Raw genomic sequence first — 24,803 nt, 5'->3', positions numbered from 1 at the left:
TTTATCGCTTTGACATCTGCTGGAAGGGCGTTCCACTACCGAGAAGGCCCTCTGCCTGGTTCCCTGTAGCTTTGCTTCTCGCAATGAGGGAAGTGCCAGAAGGCCCTCGGCGCTGGACCTCAGTGTCCGGGCAGAATGATGGGGGTGGAGACGCTCCTTCAGGTATACTGGACCAAGGCCATTTAGGGCTTTAAAGGTCAGCACCAACACTTTGAATTGTGCTCGGAAACATACTGGGAGCCAATGTAGGTCTTTCAAGACCGGTGTTATATGGTCTCGGTGGCCGCCCCCAGTCACCAGTCTAGCTGCCGCATTCTGGATTAGTTGTAGTTTCCGAGTCACCTTCAAAGGTAGCCCCACGTAGAGTGCATTGCAGTATTCCAAGCGGGAGATAACCAGAGCATGCACCACTCTGGCGAGACAGTCCGCAGGCAGATAGGGTCTCAGCCTATGTACCAGATGGAGCTGGTAAACAGCTGCCCTGGACACAGATTTGACCTGTGCCTCCATAGACAGCTATGAGTCCAAAATGACTCCCAGGCTGCGCACCTGGTCCTTCAGGGGCACAGTTACCCCATTCAGGACCAGGGAATCCTCCACACCTGCCCGCCTCCTGTCCCCCAAAAACAGTACTTCTGTCTTGTCAGGATTCAACCTCAATCTGTTAGCCACCATCCATCCTCCAACCGCCTCCAGACACTCACACATGTTATACATGGGGCTGCCTCTGAATACGGTTCAGAAACTTCAGCTGGTACAAAATTTGACAACCAGGTTGCTCATGGGGGCAAGACAAGTCAAGCATATAATGCTGCTTTGGGCCCCATTGAAAGTGCTGGTGCTGACCTATAAAGCTTTACATGTCTCAGGACCTCAATACCTTAAGGACCACCTCTCCTCATATCAATTTGGACCCAGTGCTTGTCACCTGAGGCCCTTCTCAGTGTCCACTCTCCTCTAGAGGTCCATAGGCTGACATATCGCAATCATGCCTTTTCTGTGGTGGCTCCCAGAGAGGCTAGTCTGGAAACATCATTACATGTCATTAGGCACCAGGCAAAAACATTTCTCTCTATCCAGGCCTTCAGCTAGTAAACAATCTATGGCCTTTTAAATGTGGAGGGACTTTTGTTTTCATATTTTCTGTGGTTGTTTTATTGTTTTTTATTATTATGCTATGTAAATTATATTTTTAAAGTTGTACACTGCCTTTGGATCTTCAGATAGTAATAAAAGCAAGTTATGGTGGTGCAGTGTAGAGTTTTGCTTTGGTGGGTGCACCAATCTCTTTCATTACGTAGAAGTGCACCTCCAGTTATGCTGCTGGTTTACTATTTGGTCCATAGGATGAACTGATGTCCATGAACAACTCCATGTAGTAAAAACTGAACCTCCGTGTTTCTAGTATTTGCATGATTAAACTGCACTGTTGCCTCATCCTGTGGAGCTCCATACAGTGGTGCCTCGCAAGACGAAATTAATTCGTTCTGCGAGTTTTTCCGTCTTGCGAGTTTTTCGTCTTGCGAAGCACCACTGTAATGCGTTCCTATGGTCAAAAAAAGTCCAAACAAAGCCAAATTTGGTACAAAAAGAGTTTATTAAGTGCTCTTTAAAGTCACACATACTGTAAAGAGCATTTCAAAAATTGAAGGACCAATAATTTAAGTTTCTAAACATGACAGAAAAGCATTTAAAAATTACCAAAGTGTACAGTACTGTACATACATTTTCTAAGACTCTGGGGGACAACTCGAAGAAGGTTCCTCTTCCACTCTTTGCTTCTTGCTGAAGAACCTGTCCATGGTCTGCTGCTTCATCCGCCTTTTTAGCACCTCCCTGAAAGACAACATGACCCTCGTATCAAAAGTGTTCGCAAGGTCACGTGTCAGGTCCTTGTAAGGGTGGTGCCACTGTGCAAAAGCCTGCACATCTTTCCACTTCAGGCAAATGTCCCTCAGTTCTTTGGAGGACAGCCGTTCCTCAGTTGCTTCCTCCTCTTCCAGCGAGGCCTGCTCCTGCGCAGCCTCTGCCTGCAGTTCGACCAGCTCCTGGGTGGTCAGCTCATGGTCGTGCTCCTCCACCAGCTCGCTGTGGATTCCAGATCTCGTCTTGAACCGGTCAAACCAGCCTCTGCTTGCCTTGAAGACTTCTGGCTCGCCTGAGGTTCCTGGCTGTTGCCGGACGAGGTCTGTGTGCAAGGCCTTGGCCTTCTCACAAATGACGGCCTCAGTCACTGTGTCCCCTGCACGCTGCTTCTCTTCTAACCAGATGAGCAGCAACTTCTCCACCTCCTCCAGAACAGCTGGGCGGTTCTTCACGATCCTGGTGACTCCCTTGGCTACATCAGTTGCAAGGATCTTCTCCCTCATCTTCAGGATGGTCCCGATGGTCGATGGATTCCTGCCGTACTCCCTGGCGAGGTCTGTCACACGCATTCCACCGTCATGCTTCCGGATGATCTCCTTCTTCATTTCCAGCGTCTCCTTCTCCTTCTTCCTCTCGCCGGCCTCTGCAGCAGCAGTCTTCTTGGGCCCCATGGCAGCACAGCTCCTACCTTTGCAAACCCCCCCCCCAAAAAAAATCAGTGCTTCACATCCAAAAAATTCAAAAGCACCAAACCTCCTAGAAAACACACAAGCTTCCAGATTCTTGCAAACCCCTTCTCAACTATTCCCCTAGCCACCCACCACACAGAAATCCAAACCCAGAAATCTTTTTTTTAACAACAGCAGAGTGCCCCAATGGTCACAAAAAATCATAAAAATGCAGAAAAAAAACACACAAGCTTCCAGATTCTTGCAAACCCCTCCCCAACACCAAGTCCTTGAATTCCAAAAACCCCAACCCAAAATCCAAAAACCCCCCAAAAAGTTTTAAAAGTTTAACTTACCAAATGGCTGCAAAAGAAGTTTTGGAAAAGCTTCAAAAATCACCAAAGTCTTCAAAAACCTCAAAAAAGGCTACCACACCGCGTGCTATGAGTTGCTCCTCGAAGTCAAGTCGCAACTGCACCTCTTCAAGCAATGCAACCTGGGTATTAACGGTTTTAAGAAAAAGGAAACAAACTTGTAAGACGTTTTCATCTTGCGAAGCAAGCCCATAGGGAAATTCGTCTTGCGAAGCAACTCAAAAAACGAAAAACTCTTTCGTCTTGCGAGTTTTTTGTCTTACGAGGCATTCGTCTTCCAAGGTACCACTGTAATTTGCAAGATGAAACTACTCAGTAGTGGAATTGGGCCATGGAGATAGCATGGTGCCATGAGGAACTGCAACATTATATGGCAGTCGCAGCTCATTGTTAGGATATGGTGCCTGAGAATCAGTAGGATGTGGTGCTGGGTTTTGGAGGAGGGGCAGAGCGGTCGAGGAGGTCCAAGATTTTCCAGATGGTTATGCTCTTGGTTCTCACTGTTGATTGTGTCCTGGTCCACACTGTAGGGATGAGTGGCAGTGTTGGAGCTCCTTAAACAGCCTTATTAGGAAAAAGGTAAAGGGACCACTGACCATTAGGTCCAGTCATGACTGACTCTGGGGTTACGGCGCTCATCTCACTTTATTGGCCGAGGGAGCTGGTGTACAGCTTCCGGGTCATGTGGCCAGCATGACTAAGCCGCTTCTGGCGAACCAGAGCAGCACATGGAAACACCGTTTACCTTCCTGCCAGAGCAGTACCTATTTATCTACTTGCACTTTGACGTGCTTTCGAACTGCTAGGTTGGCAGGAGCAGGGACCGAGCAATGGGAGCTGCGGGGATTTGAACCACCGACCTTCTGATCGGCAAGTCCTAGGCTCTGTGGTTTAACTCACAGCGCCACCCGCGTCCCTATTAGGAAAAACTAAACAATAAAAAGAAACTGACATGAGGAGAAATAGAAGAAGACGCCTTCAACCTGGTTTGGTTCCCCTTTATCACATACACAGCCCAACAAGACAACAAGAAGAATTTGCCAACATACATATCAATCTAGCTAACCTGATTCAAAAATACACACTTACACCCCACTCCCTCACAAAAACAATTCTCACTACAGCCAACCAAAGACAACCAACCACACCTTAAGCCACACTCTCTCACCACCAAGGAAATACAACAAGTGAATAATAAGAGAACCCATAGAAGTAATGCTGACACAAGGGCCCCCCCCTGCACTAAGTAGAATAATAGAAGCATAACTACCCCCCCTCACCATTCCCGCCCCTCTTCCCTTTTCTTCTTCTTCTTCTTCTTCCTCCTCCTCCTCGTCCTAATTGTTTAAACCAATTCATGAACTGAGAACTTATACATTGACCACTAATAATGAAACGTATGTGGTAGATATTTCCCCAAATTTATTATGCTATTTTTGTGATTATACAAATGACGTGAGAAATCTTGATATATTTATTTGTATAGCATTATTCATGGTAGCCTTCATTATAGAGTATGTGCCCCGTTTCAATGGATTTTTGCTTGTGGAAACAAGCATCATCTCAGCTTGTAGAAGGAAACCCCAGAGATTGTGAAGATTACTAACGTGTATATGTACCTAAGTGAACTCCAGGCTGGAAACAGAAATCGGCTGGTCACTTACTGCCTCAAGGCCTTCCCACATTTTTCTGTCCCTGCAACTCTGTGGAAGATTTTGCAGTCAAAACAACTAGTAAACACAATGTGTTTCTCAAAACACTGTATCTAACATGATAAAGACCACAGGCCTTAGAAGTAGCAGGCATAACCGTGGGAGCTTCCACTCCTGGATCCTGCAAGGATTCCTCTGCTTGAGGCAACCGCCTCAGACTGCAGAATGGTAGTACCAGTGATGCTTGGCCTGATGGGAATTGTAGTCCAACAATGTCTGGCATACACTAAGCTGGGGGAGAAGACTAGAATAGACATTACTAGGATAGATTAGGCATTAATAAACTTTTTGGGGCCAAGGACTATATTGAACCACCATCCAACCTACAGGGGAGAGGTCAGCTGCACATCAGAATGGGTGTGGCCACAGTGCAAAAGTGTGCAGGGCAAGAAGTGCAGTCCTTAAGACTGCCTTGCTAGTCAGCTAACTATTCAGTAATGTTTGTCATTGTAATGGGGGGCGGGGTTCAAAAGGGAGGCAATTTTGCCCCACCACACAACCATTGTGCTTATTTATTCATTTTGTTTATTAGATTTGTATACAGCCCTTCATTCGTAGATCTCAGGGTCATATACAACATAAAATTCCAATATAGAAAACGCAAAATACATAATAAAAATAAGAACAAAAGCAAACCATTAACACAGGGGGCCCCCTTCCACAATTCATTAAAAAGGGCACTGGATGTCAATCAGCCAAAGGCCTGGTTGAAGAAGAATGTTTTCACCTGGCACCTAAAGCTGTATAATGAAGGTGCCAGGTGAACCTCCCAGGGAAGAACATTCCACGAACGAAGAGCCACTGCTGAAAACATCCATTCTCACGTTGCCACCCTCTGGACTTCTCAAGAAGGAGGCACAGGAAGAAGAGTCTGAGTCAGGTTATATGGGGAGAGGCAGTCCAGAAGAGTCTGATTGCAGAGTCTGAGTCAGGTTATATGGGGAGAGGCAGTCCTTGAGGTATTGTGGTCCTGAGCCATTTAAGGCTTTATAGGTCAAAACCAGGTCTTTGAATTGGGCCAAGAAACTAATTGGAAGCCAGTGCAGTTGGGCCAGCATCAGTGCATGCATTGCCCAACAATTAGCAACCAGCAGAAATTTCACCCCAAATTATTTAAGCAGTAATACTTGTCCTAATTGTTTTGTTGAAACTTGTATTGTACAAAAACTGTTCCTTTAAATTTGACTTTTAGTGGATTTTATCTATTTTTATTTTCTTAAATTTCTTTGATACGTTTATTTTTCCTATAATGCAGGTATGTGAAACTTTGGATCTTTGGTTGCTGCTGAACTACAACTCTCATCAGCCCCAGCAAGCATACATTGCCACTTGCCTATTCTTCCCCTTTGGGATTGGTATACAGAAGCCATCAGTACAGTTCAAAAGTTTTAAAAGGCCTTGAGGGTATCATGTGGTATACACCACCCATAGTAATGTTGCAAACCTGCCCCTGGCTTGTGCAATAAAGATTGCACCTCAAAAAGGAGCTGCCACTTAGAATTAAGGTGGCCCAGAGTACCTTCCCTTTGCACCCAAGAGTTTCATAGGGCACCTTAACAAAAACTCACTACTGTATTGTATTACCCAGCAGCATCTAAGGAGTTTGCTTGGAGGACAACCTCTATGGCTCTTGTTTTCTGGTGTCTTTATAGATGGCTGCAATGGCAGCAAAAGCTAGCTCTTCACATCAAGGGATCATGCCAGGCTTTTGGCAGCAATTCCTTTGCCTCCTCACCTCAGGGTTGGGCAAAATCATCCCATACATGCTACTTCCTTTTAGACATTGGGCCTTTTAGAGTTGAAGAAGACCTTTCAAGTGTCATTTTGAAGGAAAAGGTTTCATTTTCAGGACAAAACACCAGACACACATGTTTTAAGCATGAATTTATAGGAGTGATTTATTTCATATTTATATTATATATTTCATATAGTGATTTATTTGATATTTATATTATATATTTATTTCATATAGCAATTCATAATCCAGCATGACATGCAAATAAATATTCTTAAAGGCAGATCTGTTTTCCCCGCCCTCCATACATCATTCTTTTAGTAATGTCTCCAGTTCCAGGTTGGCTTCAGAAGCAGCTTCAGGAACAATTCTATGTCCCAAAAAGCAGGTCTCAGCCTCGGCATCTGCAGCATTATGGATCTGAGCAACCGAGAAGGGTGGGGGGTAATCCACATCTTCTCGAGGGCGCCAATCACTGTTGTTGGACTGCTGATCATCATCATCATATGGTGGCATAGCCGTAAAGAAAGATGGAGGGACATCAAGCGTATCAAGTGGATCAATATGTTCCTCTTCGACCCGATTGTAGTAGTCACTGATTGCTCTTGCAAGACTGCGATTTCTCCTCCGGCGCCAAATCTCTCTGTAACCCTTGGTACAACAGCGGTACAAGCCAAATAATAATACGGCACCGCATATCATTGCGAAAAGGAAAACCATGATCCGACCTGAAAACAGAAGAAGGCTCCAGTCACCACTTGTTAAAGACGACCCATCTCTCTCACTTCCTTTAAGCAATGATACATAAGCAAAAGAGCAGCCCGGCCAGATCAGACTAAAGGGCTGTCCAGCCCAGGTTCCTCTTCTCACATTGGCCAGCCAGTTGCCCATTGGAAGACCCAAGTACAGCAGCACTCTCCCCTTTGTGATTCCCAACAGTGGGCATTCAGAGGCATTCTGGCTCCAACAGTGGAGGGAGAAAACAGCCATTATGGCTCTTAGCAATGGATGGCCTTGTCCCCCATGAATTTGTCTAATCCTCTTTCAAACCACCCAAGCTGATGACCATCACTTCTTGCTGGCATGAATGCCATAGTTTAAGTACTCAGTGTGCAAAGCACTTTCTTTAATTAGCCCTGGGTTTTCTAGCATTCTAGGATGGGCTCAGGTTGTAGCATCACAAGGGATAAAACTTTACCTCTATCTGCTTTCTCTACACCAGGCATGGCCAGCAGGTAGATCGTGATCCACTGGTAGATCACTGGGACATCTGTGGTAGATCACAGATCACTTTGGCTTCCCTAAATAAAAGCTCAACAACTTTGCCCTGCATCCCTAAAAAGCGTGGCCTTCCTCCTCCGTAAAATTCAAAAACTTTGACCTCAATCCCCCAAAGGGGGTAGATCACTGCCAGTTTTCAACTCTGTGAGTAGATCACAGTCTCTTGGGAGCTGGCCACCCTTGCTCTACACCATTGACAATTTTATACATGGAATCATAGAATTATAAACTTGGAAGGGAACCCCAGAGGTCATCCAGTCCAACCCCCTGCAATTCAAGAATTGTAGTCAAAGGATCTCTAAAAGCTGGCCATCCAACCTCTGTCCAAAAATCTCCAACGGAAGAGAATCCACCACCTTCCAAGGTACTCCATTGGTTTTTGTTTTTTTCTAAACTGAAAAGCCCCAAATATAACTTTTCCCAAAAGGGAGATGTTCTTATCCCTTAACCACATGCATTGCCTCATTCTAGCACTACAATAACACTAAAGAGGTGAAGTGGCCAAAACTGTACATGACATTCCAAGTATAGTCTGACCATCATGGGCAGCATTGGGGGGGCAAGGGACCCCCAAAGTACAAGGAGGGGACTGGGTCCCCATAAAATTCTGTGGCAATGTATGCACACAGTGCCATCTGGGGGGGCAAGGGCACCCCCAAATTACCAAGGAGGAGACTAGGCCCCCTCAAAATTCTGTGGCAATGTATGGACACAGTGCAATCGGGGGGCCAAGGACACCCCCAAATTACAAGGAGGGGACTGGGCCCCCATAAAATTCTGTGGCAATGTATGCACACAGTGCTATTGGGGGGATCAAGGGCACCCCCAAATTACCATGAAGAAGATTGGGCCCCCACAAAATTCTGTGGTGACATATGCACACAGTGCCATCTGGGGGGGCAAGGGCACCCCAAATTTACCAAGGAGGGGGATGGCCCCCCTCAAAATTCTATGGCGACATATGCACACAGTGCTGTCTGGGGGCAAGGGCACCCCAAAATTACCAAGGAGGGGGATGGGACCCCTCAAAGTTCTGTGGTGACGTATGCACACTGTGCAGTTTGGGGGGGCAAAGGCACCCCAAAATTACTAAGGAGGGGCATGGCCCCTCAAAATTCTGTGGTGACATATGCACACAGTGCCGTCTGGGGGGGCAAGGGCACCCCAAAATTACTAAGGAGGGGGATGAGTCCCCTCAAAATTCTGTGGCAACGTATGCACACAGTGCCATTTGGGGGGCAAGGGTACCCCAAAATTACCAAGGAGGGGGATGGGTCCCCTCAAAATTCTGTGGTGACGTATGCACACAGTGCCGTCTGGAGGAGCAAGGGATCCCAAAATTACTAAGGAGGGGGATGGCCCCCCTCAAAATTCTATGGCGACATATGCACACAGTGCCGTCTGGGGGGGCAAGGGCACCCCAAAATTACCAAGGAGGCGGATGGTCCCCCTCAAAATTCTGTGGTGATGTATGCACACAGTGGCGGCCAAGGGCACCCCCAAATTACCAAGGAGGGTATTTTGATGGAGCCACGGAATTTTGATGAGGCCTAGCCCCCTCAATAATTTGGGTGTCCCTTGCCCCCCCAATTGTGCCCGTGATAGGGTAGACTTAGAATGTTTTGGCCACCTTACCTCCTAAATGTTATCGTATGGCATGTGTGCAGAGTTTGCACATGTCACATGGCATGCACACATGAATTGAGCATTTGACATGGCATGTGTAGATGTTGTCTGCATGTTGTACTGTGTGCGTGCCCAACATGCACACATCACATGCCATGTGCACAAGGCACGAGCATGTTGTGAGGCATGTGACGTGTTGTGAGGAATACGTGACTTGGCATGCACGCAGAGTGTGCGTAAAGTACCCAGCATTTGTGCATGACGTGATTGGGTTGAGTGTGCTGCGCCCACCCCCCCACCCCCAAAAAACATGGCAGTCATGTTTTCAATTCCCTTCCTAGTGATTCCCAACAAAGTATTCACCTTTTTCTATAAATGCATTGCACTGGGTTAAATTCTAGAATGTATCATTTTACACTTGCTTACAGTTAATCCCATTTTATTACCCATTTACCCTGTTTGGAGAGATCTTTTTAGAGCTCTTCCCCATTCTTTTTTGTTTTAAACACCTTGTCTCTTAACCAGTTACAGATCCATAACACATAGAAAGCTGCCTCATAGTCAGACCATTGGGTCCATCAAGCTCAGCAGTGACTACACTGACTGGCAGCAGCTCTCCAGGGCTTTAAGCAGTTTTCTCTCCAAGTCTTTCCTGGAAATGAAAGGGTTTGAATATGGGACCTTCTGTCTGCAAAGCAGATGCTTGCTCCTTTACTCTGTGGGCTCCTTTCCCATTGAGCTAGGGCCTATGGGCATAGCTGGGAAGGCAGGGGGGCAGCTTCCACCCCAAATCAACAAAAACCAATAAAAACATGAGGTCCTGCCCCCCCCCCAAGCCTGCTCTCCTCCCCCAAACAAAAATCCTAGCTGCACCCGTGCTAGGGCCTCTCCTCTCTTCACAGCAAGTGTATCCCAAATACGCTAGAATTTGCTTACTTGGTCAAGGTACCCAAATCAATAAAAACATGAGGTCCTGCCCCTCCCAAGCCTGCTCTCCCCCCCCCCAACAAAAATCCTAGCTACACCCATGCTAGGGTCTCTCCTCTCTTCACAGCAAGCGTATCCCAAATATTCTAGAATCTGCTTATTGGTCAAGGTACTCTCAAAAACATCATTAAAGTAGTGTTACTTACCCACTGTAGCTTCTTGATTAAGAGGCCGGATGGTGTATGAAATCATGGTGATCACTTCATAAGGAGCAGCTTGGCGGCACTGCTGCTGGTCTAGTTGGGCTTTTGCAGAGGAGCAACAGTAGGGTGTGGTGCAAGTCCCACAGCAGAACTTCATATCCTCAGGACAGTAGAAAGATTTAACTGGCGAAGCTATCCCTTGTGTCCAGGCATGGCACATTGCATCATTGATCTTCGTAGAGACACCCCCTACAACCAACAGCAGAAGCAGGAGGTGTAACACAGCCATGGTCACGGTACACTCTTCTCCAGGCAAGAGAGTCCACTGCAGTAACACCTCCTTTTCAAATGTTGTTCTTTTACAGCCAAGGTTGCCCCAGAAGCACCCTTTATATCTCTAGAGCACTTCCCTTGATGAGGGACAACTCATTGCAGCTGGCCTGGTTCTGATCTCAGCCCTTGACCACACCTCCTTCCTCTACTGAGAAGGAACCAAAATAGCTCCGCCTGCGAATAGTGTATCATCACACTCTATGGTGTTGGTGAATATTCTAGAATAAGCATAATCACTCCATCTACTTTCTTTGGAAGTAAGGTCCTGAGTTCTCCAAGACTTACACATTTGCAGTATATCCTGTAATGTCTATCCAAGAGTAAGTCATTTAGTTCCATGGGGCTTACTCTCATGTAATCAGCTATAGGATTGCAGCCTTAGTAGTGAGTCTGCATGTGCAATGGAGTCTCCTTTCTAGGTGCAATGGAGATTTCACCTAAAGAAGTGTGCACAGGTATGGATGAAGTGAGAATGAACTTACAATTTTAGGGGGGAGAGTTATGTCATAAAAGGAAGGGCCCTAGCTTAGTGGTAGTGCACCTGCATTGCATGAAGAAGGTATCATGCTCAGTCCCTGGAATCTCCAGGTAGGGAAACACTCCTGTCTAAAACCCTGGAGAGCCATTGCCAGTAAGTGTAGACATTACAAAATAAATTAGTTCACAGTTGTTGATGGTGGTTCTAGACAAAGGCAAAAGCCCTCTCCTGTTGCTAGCCACAGATTCAGCTTATTCTGGGCTGGATGGCCTCTAGATGGCCACATAGCAATTAACTGACATTTACATTTCCTTCTCCAAGTTGAGGTGCAGTCTATCAGTGAATATTCTGAAGGAGACAAACAACAGAAAAGCATTATTGACCCCAAACACTGCTTGTGGGCTTCATTGTGCATATGGCTGCCATGGTGAGGAGCAGGATGCTGGATAAATGGATCTTTGGCATGATCCAGCACAGCTGCTTTTATTTTCAAAGAAATCCACCCCTTTTGCAGAAAATACTGCTCCTAACTTTGTTACTTGAGTTCATTTTTATTTTAAACTTTTGTTAACCTGTGAGCACAACTCTGATTCAAGACCCTTAGCAAACCCCACTTTTCCAGAGGATGAAGAATTTAATCCTGTATACTGTACAATGGAGAGAGAAATGAAACAATTTACCCCTCTGTCCAGCAAGCAGGAAAAGGTTTCCAGATTTGATCACAGGGTTCAATAATGAGATGAGACAGTTGTAATATGAGTCTCTCTTTGAGGGAGAATTTCAAAATAAGTTATCAGGGAGGTGGGAGAAAAATCACTGTTCTAATTTCAACTCTGCAGATGATCATAGTGCCAGGCAAGCCAGGTCCTGTATCCACAGCAGTGACCAGAGGAGGAATGACCACTGGGAAGAGCAGAGAGAATATATTCTCTCTGGAAATACACAGGGAGTGTACCTGTAGCAGCAAAACCAGACGCCTTCATCTACCCCAGCTGCAATAACATATGTCTCTCCTATATCGGTCTCTGCAGCCACAGAAGGCAATGTAAGTCTCCAATAGTTTGACTTTACCTCCAAAGGTAAATTGTCTCCCAAGACAGACAGCTGAGTTTCATTAACTATGTGTGAAATTTGAGGTCCCCTCCGAACCTTTTTTATGTATGCTACAACAGCAGCAAGGATACTTATTGCTAAATGCTGGAAAACTCAAGATTTGCCCACATTGGAAGATTGGCAGATGCAACTGATGGACTATATGGAACTGGCTGAGATGACTGGCAGAATCCAAGACCTGGGAGAAGAACTGGTGGAGGAGGACTGGAAGAAATTTAAAGATTACCTACAAAAACATTGTAAATTGTATGAATGTTAAGAAAGATGTAAGATTTGTAATAACATGGCTCTAACAAATTAGTAATAAGGAATACAAATTTGAATGTAATTGAAAGAAAAGACAAATTTTGGATAAACAGTATTTTATAATTGAGTTTTAATAAGAGAGTCGTTAAATTTCAAAATCTGAGATACTAATAGTGGAAAATTTTATTATATATACTAAATTAAGTTAATAATTTGCTGGCAAAATTTTATGAGTTTAGAAAGCAGGAACAAGAGGTGCGAGGAAGTCCAAGGAAGTGTATGAAATGTGGATATTGGAAAATGTTATGTTACTATGTGTTTTGATTGTTAAACAAAAATCTAATAAACATTATTTAAAAAAAAAAAAGAAATTTGAGGTCCCCTCCAGACAGTGCCAAAGTTTTGCAATCATTTTGCAGCCTTTGGCAGTGCAGCCACACATTTTGCAGCACCCCACAAATTGGATAAATGATAGTCAGTGAACTGGGGTTCATAGGTATCGCCCCCAAAACCCAAAATTGTACAATTCATTCCAAACTGATACCAAAGTTTTGCTATAATTTTGCAACAATTTGTGGCATGAATCCTGCATTTTGCAACACCCCTCAAACTGATAAATAGATACATCAAGCCAGGGGTTCATGCTGCAAAACAGTTGCAAAACCTTATCACTGGTTTGGAGTATCATTTGGCATTGGTTTGGAATCAGATGGTGTTGGGATTTTAGGTGATACTCCTGACTTGAGTATCAGTTACTTAGTTTGAGGAGGGCACTGTATACTGCAGGCTTTGTGTTGCAAAAAAATTGCAAAACTTTGGCACTGGTTTGGAGAGGATCCCAAACTTTGGGGTTCATAGCTAATGAAGCTCCCTTGTGTTTCCATTCTCCCACTTCATCGGCTCTCATTATCTCTCTCACACACACACCCCCACCTCCAAATTTGTCATCCCTACAACTGTCAGCCTCAGTAAACACCCTCCATCTACTCTGGCTCCAACATTCTTCTGCTCACTTTTCTCTTCCACCCTGATGCTCAGGATACCCCTAGAGGCATCTTCATCCTGATGTATCAAAGATTGCTTTCTCCATTGTTTGCAGTGTGGGAATAATAATTGGGGCTTTAATGGGGATCAGTAGAGACTTTTGCAGTCCCCCCTCCCCACGATCCTGATGCACCTAAAATGGTAGAGGCAATGTCTGCAAACTGCAGTTCAAGAGCTTGGGCATAGCTGGGAGGGGGTGCAGGGGGCATCTGCCCCCCAATCAAGTAAATAAATAAAATTACATAACAGACTGTATCACAGATAACTCAGTTCTGCCCATGCATCATAAAGCCTTCCCCCCACACCCTTAAAATGGATCTTAAAATGGCAAAACCTACTGTCTCACAGGACTGCAAAGGCAACCCCTTTAGGGGCCTCTTCCAAAAGAATGTGGAAGCTCCCTTGCTTCAGGTGGTGGAAGAACAAAGTCATCCCTGCCAGTGAAGCCAGACCAGGTGAGGCTGTTGATAAGGAGGTTAAGGTGAGGGCCTGGAGTCTGAGATGATGGCAGCTGGTGCTCAGGCTTCCCCCATAAGAAGAGTCCTGCTGGATAAGGCTAAAGGCTTGTCTATGATCCCCAACAGCTGGTACTATTGAGAGGCATACTGCCTCTTCTCCTGGGGGTAAGATTGAGTCATTGATGGCCTTATCTTGCATGAATTTCTCCAATACTCTCCTACAGTTGTCCAATATGGCAGCGGTCGCCTTAGCTAGTGGCAGGGAGTTCCATCCTTCGGTGATGCAACAGTGTGTGCAGAAGTCCTTCCTCTTGTCAAGGGCATTGAAAACTGGAGATGCCTATGGTTCTATGCAGAATAGATCCACTGAAGTTAATGAACAAGAGTAACTTGTTTCAGTGTATCTATTCTGTATAGGGCTAGGTTTAATGCAACCTCTGGTGTTTGGGAGGTACCACTTTGGCAGCACAAGTTATATGAGGTGGCAGGAATAGATTGATAACATTCAGAATGATCCCATGGCCTTTGCAAGGGTGTACATTACTGGTGTAAGTTACTGGTGTAAGGGTGTAAGTTACTGGTGTGAGTTGGGATTTGCATTGGCACAAGGACCATTGGATTGTCCTACTAGTTGCTGTATAGTAGAGAACCACTAACTGCTATGGAGAGATCAACACTAATACAAGGATGTAAGCAAGGACCAAAGTACACTTTGTTTACAGTTGGGAGTCATTGTTGTTTTTCGGTGTGGAGTGTCTGACAGGGAACCTGTGCAGTAGGAAATTTGCTTTAAAAACAAGAACTGTACATTGAAGTTACATTGTGGACATGAGCTTGGCTTTGATTAACTTCTGTTTTGTCCATTTTTGTGTTTAGGGGGGAAATGTTATATTCTTGTCCCCAAATATGATGCTATATAATTATTATTATTATTATTATTATTATTATTATTATTATTATTATTTATACCCCACCCATCTGGCTGGGTTTCCCCCGCCACTCTGGGCAGCTTCCAACTGAATATTAAAAACAATACAGCATTAGACATTAAAAGCTAATGTGAGTTTCTAGTGCAGGGTGTTTTTTCTAACCTTTCAGTGGCCCTCCCTGCCCCCCCCCCGCCAGCCTCTTAACATTAAACTTCACAGTGGGGACTACAAGCATGTTGGTGTACACTTAAATGTATATACACCAGCATGTTGTAGCTTGCATATTTGCTCAAAGTGCCTTAGAATGCAATCCTATTCAAAAGCAAGATCTATTTAACACAATGGGTCTTACTCCCAGGTAGATGGCGATAGGATTGCAGCCGTAGTGTTTTGACCCTCCAAGCCACTCCATGAATAATTGGAGATAGAAATCACCGAGAAGCAAGTTTAGGAGAAACGCCCTAACAATAAGAGCAGATTGTCAGTGGCACAGACTACCCCCCCCCCCACATACACATACCTCATTGCAGGTACAGTATTTAAGAAGAGTCCACCATCAGGGATGCTGTAGAATCTGCAAACCTGCACTGTAGAACCTTAATTCAATAGTGGGTGCAACTAGATGGCCACAAGCCGCTAAGGCCCCTTTCAAATGATGATGCCAAATATAGTCAGATTAGGCTCCTTCACGGAGAATACGCAGGTGGAGCAGCTGGTTGCTGCTTTACTTTCCATTGCACACAATAGATATTGAATCCTGGTAGGAGAGGCAAGGGGGCAGCAGTAATCAAGCACACACACTTATCCTGTCCAGTACGTCACAGCACACCAGCCTGCAGTCTTTGCCTCGGAAGCACTGACAAACCTCCCAGATATAAGGATGGTTTAGCCTACTCCATGCATTTCCAGCCCACATGCAATTGAGGAATAGCGTCACCAAATGGTCATCAAAGTAGGAGAGATACAGGAGACAGCTACAACTTTAGGCTGTAAACATACCACCTGCAGTAAAATCTCAACCATAAACCACACCATAGAAGCCATTATACACATTTTTATTCATGAGCCTGTTACAAAACAGAAGCATCTGATACAAATATATTTGATACTAGAAACAAGTGCAGTTGATACAATTAAAAAAGTGATAGTGGTCATTACAGTTCAAAAATTTAATATTGTAATACACACCTCCCATAGTAACTATGCAGATTTCCATATCTAGACTGGCATTTGCCCACCCTGAATGCTGCATTGACTGGTATGCGACAGTGAGGTTGTGAACATCTCCACACTGTTCCTAATCACAACAAACCTAAATACTGTTTGAGAGAACTAACATGGTTGGTGAAGAACACACTCTTAAAGATCATTTTGGGGGTTTATCCATTTTCTGCATCGCAAAAGCAACTTGAAGGTGACCTGCCACTGTACCCAGTAAACCATGTTGGAAACAGAGTTGTCCCTCTCCATACATCAGCGGTCAACATCAGAATCAGAATCGGATTCCAGGTATGATGCTGAAACATTCCCAGCAGCATCTCTTTGCAAGATAAGCCACATGACAGGCCCATTCTCTCCATTTACAGGACGACGTACACGATACTGTACATAAGCTAGGCGGGGATTTTGTGAGGGCGGATTCCCAAAAAACGCAGAGGCTCCAACATTAGATGGTGATTGACTTTCTTCATAAGAGGGAGGAGGGCCATCAACATAGGGAGGAGGGGGGCCTTCAAAATAGGGGGGAGGAGGGCCTGCAATATAAGGGGGAGGAATGTCAATGAGATGGTGTGGTGGAGGAGAGTCCAGCTGAATCTGCTCCAGGGGTTCATCGAATGTGTCCTCATCCCGGAGGTCTCTTCTGCGACGGTAGTATCTTATCCTGCAATGGCAGAAGGTGTTCCAAGCTAATATGGCAGAGGCCAGCAGAGTGAAAAACGGGAAGGAACCTGGAAAACAGAAAAGTCATAGAATCAGAGTTGAAAGGACCCCAAGGGTCATCTAGTCCAACCCCTCCAATGCAGAAATCTTAGCTAAAGCATCCATGACAGAAGAAAAGGCTAGTCAACTATTGTTGCAGAAATCCCATTTCCCCCAGCTAGTCATTTTAGCTTATTGTGGATCTTAATTATTTTTGGATTATTTTAAATAGCTGGTTTTACTGATGATTTTATTGTTTTACTCGTTTATGTAAGATGCGCTCCTAAATTTGCAAAGCCAGGGAATCTCCAGAGTCAGACAGGAGGAAATATGGGACAGCAGGGGCTCCGAGTGTATAAGACTGAATTAAAGAAGGTGAGAGCGAGGGGTTCACAATCCACATTAAGACGAGGTATAGACCGGCCCTTAGTGGATTATCTTTAAGAGAAACAGTGGCGTAGCGTGGGTTGTCAGCACCCGGGGCAAGGCAAGTAATTTGCGCCCCCTAACCCGTGGATTTGCGCTCCCTAACCCGTGGATTTGTGCCTCCTAACCCTAACCCCCAGATGTTGCGCCCGGTGCGGCCGGGCCCCCCTGCACCCCCCCACGCTACGCCACTGAAGAGAAAAGCTAATTTGTTCGGCGTTCAGAGTTTTCCCAATGAGCAGACCGGGAGCGAAGAGCATTGTCCCGGCGCCCCGTGCCCCCCCTCCCTTTTCCACTACACCACTAACCCAAGGGGAAGGAGAGCGAGAGAAGAGAAGGCTAGAGCTTTGATCTGAAGGGAAAAGCCAGGAGGCTGCAAAGGGTGGGGAATATAGCTATTCAATAGGACAGACTTATTTCCTACCTACCCCCCCCCCCAAAAAAAAAGTCGCCCTCAAGTTGGTGGGCGAAGTAGGCTTACCTCGCCGTGCGGGACTTTCAAACGAAAGTTTTGTTATCCGTAGACCTGCGGCAGGCTTCTGTTGCTGTTTCTTTAAACCGGTCTTTCCCAACTCGTAACAGCGAGGCAAGATGTCATTCCCGCCGCGCTCCTTGGAGTCAACGGCTCCGAACCCGTATCTCCAGGCTGGGCACATTTCGACCTCGGGGCACAATTGGACTTCTATGGCCAGAAAAAGTAGGATCCAAGACACAGCCTTCGCCATGGTGCACACGGACTCGAGGGATCCCTTCAGAGCGCGACACCACCTTTCCAAAGTCGCTGCTCCTCTCCACGAACAAATTGCTTCCACTCTCTCCGTCTAACAATCCTGATTAACTAAACAGCCTCTTCGCCTCTTCCCTACATCAAACTGTCCTTGACGAGGCCTTAGTCGCTCTGCGTTTTAAAGAAACATGCACGAGCAACCCAGGGTCACATGAAAACCAAAGGAAACAAGGCAGAATTCCCTGGAAACTGCCTGTGAGAGTTCCACCAACTTATTGTGCTCTCATGAGAATGCATTTTGTTTTCTCATTGTGGGGGTAGGGGACGGCGTGAAAAAACTGCTGGGCATAGATAGCATAAGTTATAGTCTTCTCGCTTTGTTTTATAATGACAGTACTTCTAAAAAGAAATCCTGGGTAGGTGAGAAGTCTACGTGTTTCAAGCACAAACACAAATTTAAGTAGGTATAGACGTGTTTTCACCATTAACATCGTTCTTTAGACTTCTTCGCCGCTAAGAAAGCTAGGAGCTCCTTGAGCCCAGGGCTTGCTCACACACACACCCCCGCCCACTTGATGGGTCTGGGCCAGACGGGGTGGGATGGGGGCCTGCAGGTGCAATTCATATTATCGGCACGAGAACTGTCCGTTAATTATTCTGTGATCCTATACCTGCGTTGCTGCATTGTTGCTATCTGCAAGAGTGCTCTTGTACCGTAGGGCAATGAAAGTGGGGTGGGGGGGGGAAGGGGAAAAAAGACCCAGAACCAAAAAAACGAATCACAGATTTAAGTCGGTATAGGAGTAACCAGAACGTGTGGTAATGCAAAAGGTAACAGGATTTCAGCAATAATTTTCTGGACATGCGTCGGTTGAAAATGAGAGAGCATGTCCACCCCAAAGCTTCTGCAGGCGTAAACAGTACTGAAAAAGGGGCTGCTCCTACCTGCCCCACACACTTTCGTGAACGCACAATAAAAATTATGTCTAGAGCGGTCCTCCATATAAGCAAGCAAGCGAATAACGCTGTATCCCGTTCTCATATTACGCAGCTAAGACAAGGAATAAAGATAAATGTGCGGGGTGGGGCGGGGATTGACCCTCTTTTCTTACCTAGACTCCAAGCACTTCCCAATAATGAATGTGTGCAGCATTTTCTTCTTCTTCATGGAATCATAGAATTGTAAAGTTGGAAGGGGACATAAGGGTCATCTAGTTCAACCCCCTGCAACGTAGCAGTCTTTTGCCCAATGTGAGGCTCGAACCCACGACTCTGAGGTGAAGCATCTCATGCTCTCTGTTTAACTCTAACAAGGATAACTTAACAACAACAAAAAAGTGGCACTGAGCACTGAAGCACAAATTTGGCTCTCCATTTCCCGGCTGCCAATGCAAATAGAGAAATACGCAATGTGGCATGATTTTCCATATCGAACTGCAAAAAGCGCACAATCTCACTTGATTTAACAAAATTCCTCCCGAAGTTACATTCAAACGGACTTCTTAGAAGTGTTCTGATTTTTTTACTTTTTTACTTTTAGTCCTAAGAAAAGCCTCTTTGCTGCAACACACGCGGTAAAACTGGGTTTCCCAAAGTTGGGGCTTCAGCTGTTTTTGGACTACAACTCCCATCATCCCTAGCTAGCAGGACCAGTGGCCGGGGATGATGGGAGTTGTAGTCCAAAAACAGCTGGCGACCCAAGTTTGGAAAACTTTACCCTAAAGGTTGGCATCAAAAATAGTAGGTTTATTTCTGTATTTCCCTTTTTAATATCTGGGTTTTGATGCATTGAGAAAACTCTGTGAAGGATTACTTTGGTCTGAGATTAATCTAATTTTTCCTCTAATTCTCCTTAACACATCTCAATCTGACACAAACTAACCTGTGAATCCAAGAAAGGAAATTGTACAAAATCTTACTTCCAATATGGTTTTTCTTTTTCTTTTCTTTTTTGCTCAGCATCTGGTATTTTGAGCGTTTTGAAGAGGAATAAAACAGGGCAGCACTGAAAAAAACTTTGATTAAAGTTCAGCTGGACCCTGATTCTGAAAAGTGGCATTAAAAGTGTATTCCTGCATATGTCTACTCAGAAGTAAATCTCATTAAATAATCTCATGATGAAAGTGACTAATAAATTTAATTATTTATTAAATCAGCAAGAAAATACTATCTTAGAAGCAATGGGAGAGGAGGACTCACTGCCTAATGTAATCAGAGAGTCTGGTTTCCTACTTCACACCTATGCAATCTGATGCACATGTGCAAGATAATGTGATGTGATCAGCTCCACACAGATCCTATCCTATGAAGAGCACTTTGTGCCACATGAACCTGCATAAATATTATGGTAAGGGTGCCATATGTCCAGTTAAAAATCGCTGAAATATCCAGGAAAACCTGGACATGGCAGCCCATGTTGGTAGTGTAGATTTCGGGCTCAACAATTTGAAGGGGAGGGAGCTCAACAACTGGGGGGTGGGGTGGGAGAAAGCTCAACAACCTTTGGGTCCAGATTTTCCATTTTTGAAATATGGCAACCCAAATTATGGTCACTGATGAAGGCTTCTCTCCACATCCAGGGGCCAGTCCCACCATTCCAGCGGGTTGAAGCAACCAGGTCGTTATTACTGCCTGACTTCCCTTGAAATGTGAAATCACACTCCCATGTTGGGTAGCTCAGTTGGTTAGAACCTGGTGCTGATAATGCCAAGTTTGCAGGTTCAATCACCGTATGGGACAGCTGCATATTCCTGCATTGCAGGGGGTTGGACTAGATTATTCTCAGGGTCCCTTCTAACTCTACAAGTCTATGGATTCTATATGTTCTAGAACAACCTCCCAAGATGTTTTGAGCAACTGGGAATCTGCTGTATCAATGATTCCCCATGCAGGGTACTCTGACACATTCCCAGTGTTGGTTTGCCAAAACAAGTTATGCTCTCCTTTTTGCTTTTGCTATGTTTGGGCTCAGTGGTAGAGCATCTGCCTTGAATGCAGAAGGTCCCTGGTTCAGTCCCCAGCATCTCCAGATAGGGCAAGGAGAGACTCGCTATCTGAAACCCAAGACAGACTCTGCCAGTCAGCGTAGACAATACTGATCTAGATGACCCAGTAGTTGGACTAGGTAAAAGGCAGCTACCCATCCTCTTATAATGGTTGCTGCTTTTCTGTTTCTCTAATCATGTCAATGTTTTCACGACCCTTATCAAAAACAGCAAATATGCGTACAATCAAGTCCAGCTGGGGATCTGGGAAAAGAGAACAGGAGTTCAGAGAGGGGAGTAAGTTCTGTGACCTTTCTGCTCAACTCAATCTTTTTATTAAAGATTTGGTTTGTGGTATTTTGAGTATTGTAATTTTGCTGTTCTTTTTATTGATAATAATTTAGTGCAATTGTTTAGAATGAATTTCTGTACAATTATTATTTGCTGATATTCTGAGAGTTAATTTTATTGTGTACTTTTATTGTCTAATGAATTATTTAATATGGCTTTAAGTTGTTTAAGCCATATTTTTTATTTTGACTTATTTGCATTGGATCACATTGTTAAAAAAATTGTCTTTGTTTTATATTTTGTTTTTTCTTCAGCTTGTAAAGCACCTTCTGTATAGGAATATAAAAAGGCGATATATAAATCAAAAGTGATGGTGATGTTGATCTAGCTGTGAAAAGAGGGTTGGTCCTCTTGTGCATGAGTAATGATGAAGAAATAGGAAGCTGAAAGGAGGAGGAAATGGAGGGATGTGGAAAGCTATCAATGACTAGTAGCTGTTATGGCTGTGTTTGACTTCAGGTCTGAGGCATTGTGCCTCTGAATTCCAGTGGTGAGAATGCTGTTGTGCTTGGGGCATGATTGTGGGCTTTCCATGGCAACCAATTGACCACTGTGGAGACAAGATGTTGGCCGAGGTGGGCCTTTGGCCTGGTCCAGCAGAGCTCCTTTTTTTAAAGCAAGGGTATATGTGTTGGTCAATAATGCAATTACTCAAAATTTTTATGAGAATAAAAAAGATGCTACAAAATCTTGGCTCTTCTCTATTGGCCTGCTGAATCCCTGGCTCTCTTGAGGTTATCTGGATTTTCCTTCCAATCAATCTCTCTTCCCTTTCCCACAATGTTGTTGTACAACTATTGTTGTACATAGTTCAGTCTGTATTCTTTCCCCCCAAGTGCCTTGAATTGGTGTTGCCTTCAATGCACAATCTTCTTGGGTATCCGAGATCTGCTTGTTTTCTAAGTGTGCCAGGAGGGTAATTGCAGTTTCTCATCACTGATCCAAACAGTGTAGTTACAATGACAGTGCCAGCCCTACTATTAGGCAAAGCAAGATGACTGCCTTTGGCCGTGGCTGTTGAGGGAAGGTGGGATTGCGCCTGCCCAAACACTAGCCATTCCCATCCTCTTGAGCTGGCAGAGTACGGACTGCAGTGCTGCTGGGTTGAGCTGGCTGGACCTCTCACCTAGGGGCTTTCTTCTAATATTCCACAGATAGGATTCCATTGGGAAAGGACCCTAACTGAGCCACCAGGTAGAAAAACAGCTGATCCCAACCACACATTCCAGCAGGCATGATGACAAACCCATGTGCCACACAAGTTTGTGCCACTTTCAGGGCTCGAGTCAGGTGCAGGTCAGCAAGGAAAACAAAAACAACAAATCACCTGAGGCCAGTGACGTTAAATCTTTATTCAAGGAAACCAACCACAAAGCTCAGGCCTAGTGGTCTCAATAACCAGTGCGGTGAGCCAATGTGGTGTAGTGGTTAAGAGCGGTGGACTCGTAATCGGGTGAACTGGGTTCACTCCTCCACATGCAGCTGTTGGGTAACCTTGGGCTAATCACACTTCTTTGAAGTCTCTCAGCCCCACTCACCTCACAGAGTGTTTCTTGTGGGGGAGGAAGGGAATGTTAGCCGCTTTAAGACTCCTTTGGGTAGTGATAAAGCAGGATATCAAATCCAAATTCAAACTCTTCCCAGAAGGTCCTGCCCCAATGAAGCAGTTGTGAGGACTGAAGGTCCCCACCTTCCCACCCCTCTCTAAGGTTCTTCCTTGCCAAGGTTTTTACCACACAATCTGTGACTGCACACAACTAATCTCTGCTCTGCTCTTTTCATTTCTCTGTGCATTCTCAGAGACCAGCAGGGAGTGGGGTTGGTCGCAACAGGAGGGGGCGATTCCCTGAACTGCACTCTGCTCAGGCCTCTTCCTTCTTACCAGACCTTGTTACCACTTCAGCTTTTGACAACTTCTCCTCCTAGTCTGCTCCTTCTTCTCCCTCTGACCACATAATCGATCACAAGACGTGTCACAGTCACACCATTTGAATGGCAATAATAATAATAATAATAATAATAATAATAATAATAATAATAAATTATTTATACCCCACCCATCTAGCCACCCTCAGCGGCTTCAAACAGAATATTAAAAACAATAAAGCATCAGACATTAAAAACTTCTCTAAATGGGCTGCCTTCAGTTGTCTTTTAAAAGTAAAATAGTTGCTTATTGCCTTGACATCTGCTGGGAGGGTGTTCCACAGGGCAGGCGCCACAACCAAGAAGGCCCTCTGCCTGGTTCCCTGTAACTTGGCTTCTCACAGTGAGGGAACTGCCAGAAGGTCCTTGGTGCTGGACCTCAGTGTCTGGGCTGGATGATGGGGGTGGAGACACTCCTTCAGGTATACAGGACCGAGGCCGTTCAGGGCTTTAAAAGTCAGCACCAACACTTTGAATTGTGCTTGGAAACGTACTGGGAGCCAATGTAGGTCTTTCAAGACTGGTGTTATACAGTCTCGGCGGCCACTCCCAGTCACCAGTCTAGCTGCCGCATTCTGGATTAATTGCAGTTTCTGAGTCACCTTCAAAGGTAGCCCCACATAGAGTGCATTACAGTAGTCCAAGCGGGAGATAACTAGGGCATTCACCACTCTGGCAAGACAGTCTGTGGGCAGGTGGGGTCTCAGCCTGCGTACCAGATGGAGCTGGTAAACAGCTGCCCTAGACACAGAATTAACCTGTGCCTCCATGGACAGCTGTGAGTCCAAAATGACTCCCAGGTTGCTCACCTGGTCCTACAGGGGCACAGTTACCCCATTCAGGATCAGGGAGTCCTCCATACCAGTCCGCCCCCTGTCCCCCAAGAACAGTATTTCTGTCTTGTAAGGATTCAACCTCAATCCATTAGCCGCCATCCATCCTACAACAGCCTCCAGGCACTCACACAGGACCTTCACTGCCTTCACTGGTTCCGATTTAAAAGAGAGGTAGAGCTGGGTATCATCCACATACTGATGAGGTAAAGGTAAAAGGTAAAGGTACCCCTGCCCGTACGGGCCAGTCTTGACAGACTCGGGGGTTGGTGCGCCCATCTCACTCAAGAGGCCGGGGGCCAGCGCTGTCCGGAGACACTTCCGGGTCACGTGGCCAGCGTGACAAAGCTGCATCTGGCGAGCCAGAGCCGCACACGGAAACACCGTTTACCTTCCCGCTGGTAAGCGGTCCCTATTTATCTACTTGCACCCGGAGGTGCTTTCGAACTGCTAGGTTGGCAGGCGCTGGGACCGAGCAGCGGGAGCGCACCCCGCCGCAGGGATTCGAACCGCCGACCTTTCGATCGGCAAGTCCTAAGCGCTGAGGCTTTAACCCACAGCGCCACCTGCGTCCCCGTATACTGATGAGGACCCAACCCAAACTCCCTGATGGCAATGCCAATTCATGAAGGATATGAATATC

The sequence above is a fragment of the Podarcis gaigeae genome, assembly GCF_964106915.1.
Source record: "Podarcis gaigeae genome assembly, chromosome: Z".
Taxonomy (NCBI): domain Eukaryota; kingdom Metazoa; phylum Chordata; class Lepidosauria; order Squamata; family Lacertidae; genus Podarcis; species Podarcis gaigeae.
Note: the sequence above shows the minus strand (reverse complement) of the source record.